Here is an 8,198-nt window from a genome sequence, read left to right as displayed (position 1 = left end):
CCTGTTGCTAAAGTTACCGTTTTATCAGAGGGCGGATTAGCCTAAACCATAATCGGACAAAAGTCTAATAAAATTCAGTCAAATGAAGTATCACATTAAATAACGACACGTGTGCAAATAAAGTACCTAAAACAATTCGAGTTAAAAAAAATAATACCAGGTCAATTGAATTCCCTTTAGAACTGCAGCGGAGCCTCTTTTAGTCAGTCTAGGAGATTAGAGCCTTTAAATCCACAGCATTCGATACAACGGTTAAAGGAGAAGTCCACCAATTTTCAGAATTTTCTACACACTCTAGTTGTTGAGATGTAAACAAAGTAATTCTGAGTGGTTTGATATGAAATAGTATTATAGAGAAGCTTATTGACTCTAATTTCTTTATAGTGGTGATGACATGAATGTCTACAATGCAAATATAGCCATTTTTTACTATCCATGCTTACCAGTGAAACTACAGTTTTATATGTAATGTTGACGATAGTGAAATAGTGGCAATTTTGAAAAATAAGTTTTCTTTGGGGACTGTTTTGGCTCAAAACCCCCTGCATAAGCTTTAGACCAAAAGCTTGTCTCTGGCATCTGGCAGCATATTCATGAGCATTCTAGTGAAAAACTTGTGAAGCTGTTAGAGGCATCAAAAGGCTTAGATGTCTGGTTCTGTTTTAAGAAGAGATTTTTTTATAAATCATTGGAATTCCACTTTCATAAGGGCATTTCCACAAGCTCGGAGTGACAGTTGGAGAGTTAGAGTGAAGTTCCATCTCAAACCAGTCAATAAAATCGTTTTAACATAAGACCTTTGCCTTGCTCAGATGTGTGTCTGTTTCCACATTATGCAAAAGTTTCGACACTTCCTGTCAGATGACGTTTTGTTGATTGTCTAAGATGAAGGTAAGTTAACAGATCCTCTACATGGAATAAACTTAAATATGACAATTCTTTGCAAATGTTAGCACACAATTAGCTGAGTTTAACAAATTGGAAAAAAGAAATAAAATATATGTACCATAACTTTTGCACAGGCCCCATTTTATATATATTTTCCCTAATGCGTTAAATTCAGCAAATAAATATAAATTGTGCATTACAATGTGCAGAAGCTCTCTGTAGAGATACTATCACATTAAGTGACTTGATGCAGCTCATTTAAGCTTTAAAAGTCTTATCATTTGTTCTTTTCTTTTTCCTTAACAGGGCGTGTCAAGCATAACGACTCCCCTCATCACACAGATTGGATAAAGAAAGTTTCCTTAAGAAATATTTGCAATATTCACAGAAATGTCATGTAATTCACTGTTGAAAAACTGACATTAAAAGGTATAACCTTAATAAAACAGGAGCATGGCAGGCATTTATATGAAATACTTTACCCCAATATAAGCCCCTTCTTCACAAGTTCAGTATGACAGCATATGACAAATAAGCATTTGTTATTTGAGAAGAATTAGAGCGAGGCAGTACAACACTATTTATCGTTATCTTTGTTTTTGATGGTATTTTTAAAACATGGGCTTACTTTTTCTGTTCTAACTTAACTAAAGCAAACTAAAAATTAAAAACATTGTGACATATTGTGTACTGTAGAAAACTTCTTGAAGTATAATGGTACAACACTTCGCCTCTTATAAGAATAAAATGGTCACTGATGTGGGAAAGTGATTTTATTTGGCACCATATGTAACTGAAATTACAGAAAACTTGAAAAATGCAGCGTAGCATGAACATTTAGGACAGTTTGCTTAGAATGACTTGGGATGGATTTTTGTTAAGCAGTTTTCCTTTGGAATTTATTAATTTTTCAAAATCCTTCAAATGGAACTAGTCACTGCCCCTCTGGGCTTAATCCAGCAATCTGTTTCACACTGGATTGGTGTTTGTAGGGAAGGCCTGATGTTCATTCACAGACTCTTTATAGCTCTGAGAAAACTTTTTATAAAAAATATTCAAATGACAACACAGTCTACTTGAAAATTACTGATTGGCAGCGTGTTTAACGCCTCTAATTATAACTTGGTGATGTTGCATAAGCCCAATATAAGAATGCCTGTTTTGCTTGGAATGTCAGTTCACTTGCAGAAATATAGTCCAGCCAGCACTCTGCAACAAATTCAGAGGCCTCTGGCTTTTAACCCACATCCAGAATCTACAGATAGCATAATTATTAAAACAGCTTTATAATCACCTAATTATACTGCATTTTTTCTCCATTCTGTTATTTATTTACTTTTTTTTCATTATTATTATCTGTTACTTTTCATGTTTCCTATGTTACCTTTCCACATTCTGTGTCTTTCCATGTCCATGATACCTTCTGTAGTGTTGAAATATTGAAAATAAAATATTACAAAAGAGAAAAGTTCAAATGCCATTTCCATCACACTCTCCAGTTACTGAAACTGTATGATGAACTTTGTGCATGTAATTCACACTTCTGTAATTATGTAATCTATCTTGTGTGCATATGTGTGTTAAATCAGAGAGAATGCACACCTACAGTGCTGTGCAAGAGTCAGAGAACCAGTCATTAAGAAGCCACAACAACAAAATATACCACTTTTCACCTAGATTACAGCATATGTTCTTTTCAGGAGTCTTGTTTCAGTTTTTCAGAGAAATCTGCAGGGATTTTTCCACACCTCCAAAGCTCAGTCTTAGAAGTTGGTTGTATTTTCTGCTTATCAGAATCCAAGTAATCCCAAGCACTTTCAGTGACATTGAGGTCTAGGCTCGGAGGTGGTTAGTCCATTTTTCTTGTCTTTCTTTGTTTTTGTCTTTCCTTCACTCAGTAAGGGCATCTTGACAGCTACACATCCTTTCAGACTCTCTCCTGTTTGTCTGATGGTGACAGATTTGGTGGTCTACTAAATCTGCGCTGTTGTTAGGAGACCCATTTTTCTTCTTTTTGAACTTTGGTTTTAGAAACTCCTCAGTGGATTACCTCTGAACTAATGTCCTCAGAAAGAACTCAAGCTTAATGGCTGTGTTGACTGGAAATCTAACTGTAGAGGGGCGGAAGGCCGATAGTTATGAAAAAATGTGTGTGTGCATGCATTCACTTGAGTACTGGTGTGGACAGGGCTAGTCTGGTTGGGCCTGCTGTACTGGTCTTCATACCTCACTCATATCTCACTCTCAGAGAGTCTCCGCTCTGTGCTCTTTGGTTACTGACACTCTTCGTACGTGTTGTAATGGCAACATGCAAACATCTAAGTAAACACAATGCTGTCTTTTCAGACTGAAATCAGGGCTCAACTTTGACTGATTACATCATCGGTTGGGCTTCATACATAACTAGTCTTTATCTACAGTGTCCAGGGCATTTTAGTGCAAACAATGTAAATGGTACAATATAGTCCTTAACGACCAGTTGTGCAGATTAAAATGAGTTTTAAAAGTACACTACATTCACTTTCCCAGGTGAAAAGGGCACATTTGCACCTTTTTATAACCAAAATGATCAAATAGAAATAAATTTTAAAAATAGCCTTGAGTCAAGACTGGGTGTTTAGATCAATCAATATAACCTATAATATAATGTGCCTGAAATGGAATCTAGTTCATTTCTTTTCCTTAAAGTCAAGAAACTGAAGACATACCATTAAGGTTACTGCCACAGTGAGTGTTTGTACCAGGAAATGTACAGTGCAGTATCCTTCCTTTTCTGAGAGTGAGTGTCCAGAAAGCCACCCCCAAAGAAGTCAGTGTTAAGGGGAATTTCTCAGATTTGTCTAAATTTCTGTGTAATTCAGTGGCTGAGACTTCTGAACAGTAGTGGTGATAGGAACCCAGGGTTACCAGTACAAACATAAACATTTCATTTCTTATACAAAACCTACACATGTCTTATGAGTCTTCACATATACTGTTGATAATGGTGAAACAGAGCTAAATCTGTGAGTATTTTGCCCTGCAACTCCCTGCATGTATCCCTCCGCCATGAGTAGATTTTTAAAAAATACACTGTAGTCCAAAGCCTTCTCAAAACCATTGTAAAATAATGTCTCAGGGCCCAGACAGCTTATACATAACCATTTCATGTAATTACATTCCCTGAGGAAGCTTTGAAGATGGATGTCTGATTCCTAACAGCACCACTGTGAACAATTCTGTCTTGGCAATCTCTAGAAGAGATTATCTTATCTTGAAAAAGGAAACACATTTTTTTCAGATTTATCACTAGTTTACCATAATCAACATGACATAAAACCTCTAAGACACATGTAGGTTCACTAGTGGTTTTGGATGGTAAATAAAATAGCTATATTTGCGACATAGACATCTGGTTCCTATCAATTGTGGTAAGTTTCTCTACAATGCACGGTTTCACGTCAGACAAATCTGAAAGAGTGTCTTGAAGATAAATTACACAGAAATGTAGAGATGGAATGATGGAAAAAATGATGGAATTCCCTTTTTAATGTTAACTTTGTTGCATTTATCCATCCATCCATCCATTTTCTAAGCCGCTTCTCCGTCAGGGGGGATGCTAATTGAACATATTTAACATAAATTTGTTATTCGTTTGAAAAAATTGGTTGTCATTTTATGACACCTCATTGTTTTGTTGTGTACTGCTCACTGCATACATAATATTGCCATCAAAATGACAGTTAATCTAATTGCAGAGTGTCATTACTTTGCAGAGAGTGGTTTAATTATCTAAAAACTGGCACAGCATTAAACCAAATTAAGTAGCAGATGTGAAGTAATGTTCATTTTTGTTGCGCTGATTGTGGTAAAGGTAAAGCCATAGGCCTAAGAATTATGTTCTTATATTATGTCTCTATTTTAATGCTACAGAACAGGTATGGCAGTAATTTTAAAAAAATGAAACTGCCTTTTCCCCCTTATCCGTGGCACACAGTAGATACCTTGTACATTAGATGAAACTTGGACGACCCCCCAACACCACCATTACTGTGAGCAACAACTCCACTCTGGATCAAAATGCATCTTTGTACAAATGATCGTATCATTGTATAATATTCTATAAATAATAACTGATTTTATGTTTCCTCTGGTGCTTCACCTAGCTACATATTCACATATTCATCACTTGGATCTTTATATCTGCTTATTCTATTTATTTTTATTTCATTTGATTTCAATGTATTTTCTCTTAGGGCATTTTATTTTCTTTTGAACATTTGAAGGCTCCCTCTTAGCTCATTTTAAAAAGTGCCTTTTAAAAAGAGTGGGCCTAGGCAGCAGAGCTCGACTCGCGTCCGTCGGGGACGCCCCCGACATAAGGTGATCTTATTTCAAAAGGATCAGAGTTTAATGCACTGATTTACTAGTGAAAGTTAAAATAACAGGTTAGGCCAAGGTCCAGGTGGCCCCCCTGACACAGTTCATGATCCAGGGGGAGTTGAAAACAGTGCAGACAGTACAAAAATTATGAATTTGCTCTTTGCAGTTGTCAAGTGCACAATATTAGCTGTTGGAAAGTATAGAGCTAATACACACACTGGACACTTGAAACACATTTATTAACTCAAGTTTAGGTGTGAATGGAGTGAAACTCATTGAGTCAAATCAGAGTGGGAATTGGCCGTAATCCGTGGATCAGTTTCTCCATCGTTCCACAGTGAAGAAGCACAATCACTATCCTCACAACCATTCAGTACCAACATTCTCTTGAATGGTCCAAAAATGTGTTAATATCAGATAATATCTCAGCAGAACCCACATTTCCAAAGGATGGGATGTATGCAGTGCTGTATAATAATCAAAAAGTACAAGAATTTTCAAACAAAACGTGTATTATATGCGCCAAGTAGTAAAAGAAGAAGATTACACTGGAATATTCCAGTTCATACTTCCGCTCAGATACCTCTGTCTTTGTCATCACCTCAGAGACAAAGTTGAATGGGGGTAAAACGTCACAGTGCAACACAGGGAATCTGGCACCATCCTTACAGAACTAGATGGACCAGTTCCTTTGAGTACCTGGAACACCAACACCCAGCTTTCTAAAAGTATGTGAGAATTCTTTGTCAGATAACAACAAGAAAAATGGAGAAAAGCTTAAATGTTTCAAATGTTTCACTTAAATACACAGAAATAAATAAATGCATTTAGTTATCTATGTGCTGAGGCTACCAATCTGACTTCACCATTAATAGAGCTGTACAGTGACTAATGAAATTTATACGTTCATTAAGTATAGCAGACATTGCTAAATTGCTCGTTCATGTAATCTGATAAACCTGTAACCCAATGTATTGGATTTTCATTAGATTTTTGCTGAAATCCGCCATAATATCATCCATCCATTTCCATCCATTTTCTAAGCCGCTTCTCCATCAGGGTCGCGGGGGGATGCTGGAGCCTATCCCAGCAGTCTTCAGGCGGAAGGCAGGATACACCCTGGACAGGTTGCCAGTCCATCGCAGGGCAGACAGACAGACACAGACAGTCACTCACACATTCACACCCAGGGGTAATTTAGCATGTCCAATTGGCCTGACTGCATGTCTTTGGACTGTGGGAGGAAACCGGAGAACCCGGAGGAAACCCACGCAGACACGGGGAGAGCATGCAAACTCCACACAGAGAGGACCCAGGTCACCCGGCCGGGGAATCGAACCCAGGCCCTCCTTGCTGTGAAGCGACAGCGCTACCCACCACGCCACCGTGCCGCCCGCCCATAATATCATATATGAAGTATTTTATTGTATATTCTAATGCAAGCATATCAAAGATACTTTGTTTTTACCCAGAAATCTTTGTATATTTTCAAAGCTATGCCCATGTTGTACAGTTAGTTATTCAAAGTTGTTTATAGAAGGTCTTACTATAGATGGAATTCTTTTCTGAGGATGTGTCTGGAATGTTGCTGGAGCATTAGTAGTTCGCTATGCAAATTGGTATCTTGCTGATCCGAGACAAAGAAAAAAAAACAACAACAGCGGAAGTGTTAGTCATTACAAAGGTATCTGTGTGCAGATTCTCTGCTGTATCAGTACAAGGAGTTCAGATGGCAAGAATGCCATCACAGATCATGTACTTGAACCTGGAGAGCTTTACAAAGGCTTTATTAGAACATGGAACAGATCATATTACATATTATTTACCCTTCTAATTATTCCAAAAGTTAACATAAGATATTTAAGTCTGTAGTGATTGGTTTTTCCACTGGTATTGGGAGCGATAAAGTTTTTGTTGACATCAGTATCTGAAAGAATGGCCAAAGGAAACATTTTACTGATTTTATCTTCATAGCTCTAACCTGAAATGTCTCAAAACAGAGATACTGGAAACTAAAACAGTGCACTGTCAAATTGAATATCCATTTAGAATTTAGACTTATATTACATAAACATGTTTATTTGAAACTGGGCCAAAGCACCCAAAGTCAAATGTAATCTGAATGAATAAAACCTTCTGGGAATTATGCGTTTGTCAGGCAGTTGTTGAAAGCATTGTATTTTCATTGGGGAAGTATCAGGCTAGTGCATGAAGATGGATTAAATAACTCAATGGCTGCACAGGTTGCACCTGAAACATCTTTATTAGCTTCAGTTTAGGTGCAAATTGAGTGAAACCCCATTTCTAGGCCTAATCCATGGATCAGTTTCTCCATTATTCAACAGTCAAGAAGCACACATTTGCTGTCGTTCTGGGTTCATGACCATTATCCCCACACCCATGAGTATCAATGTTTTCTAGAACTTTGTAAAACTGTGAGCTGTAACAGCAGTAAATCCCTCAGCAGAACCCATGCTTACAATAAAAGATGGTGATACTATAAGAAGGTTCTGTAGTGCAGTGTGTAAAACTTCCATAATATTTATAATACTTTCACCTTTGTATAATATTTCTGCTGTTCTGTTTTGCAATAATACATAGGTAGTACAGTTTACTAAATATACCATTGTCGCAGGCCATGTTTACTATATAATTCTTATAGACATTTTGTAGAAATTACTGTTGTATTACTATTAACCTGATTGATAAGGTGGCCTCATAAAGAACTGTTCCATACTTTAAAATGTATTAAGTTCATTGTGTTAGGAAACAAAGTGTCAAGCCAAGTGGGGCTTATCTTAAACAGACCATTTCAAGGCTGTAATTTCTTTTTGGCATTCTTTAAAATGAATCTTTGCAGACTTCTGGAGATTTGCATCCCGAACGCCTTCGTGCACTTCTGAGCTCATGATCACATCAATGAACACAAGCTCACCAAAAGTGCTGTA

Source organism: Pygocentrus nattereri, chromosome 18, assembly GCF_015220715.1.
Source record: "Pygocentrus nattereri isolate fPygNat1 chromosome 18, fPygNat1.pri, whole genome shotgun sequence".
NCBI lineage: Eukaryota > Metazoa > Chordata > Actinopteri > Characiformes > Serrasalmidae > Pygocentrus > Pygocentrus nattereri.
The sequence above is the reverse complement of the archived record's forward strand: the minus strand, read 5'-3'. Positions refer to the sequence as shown.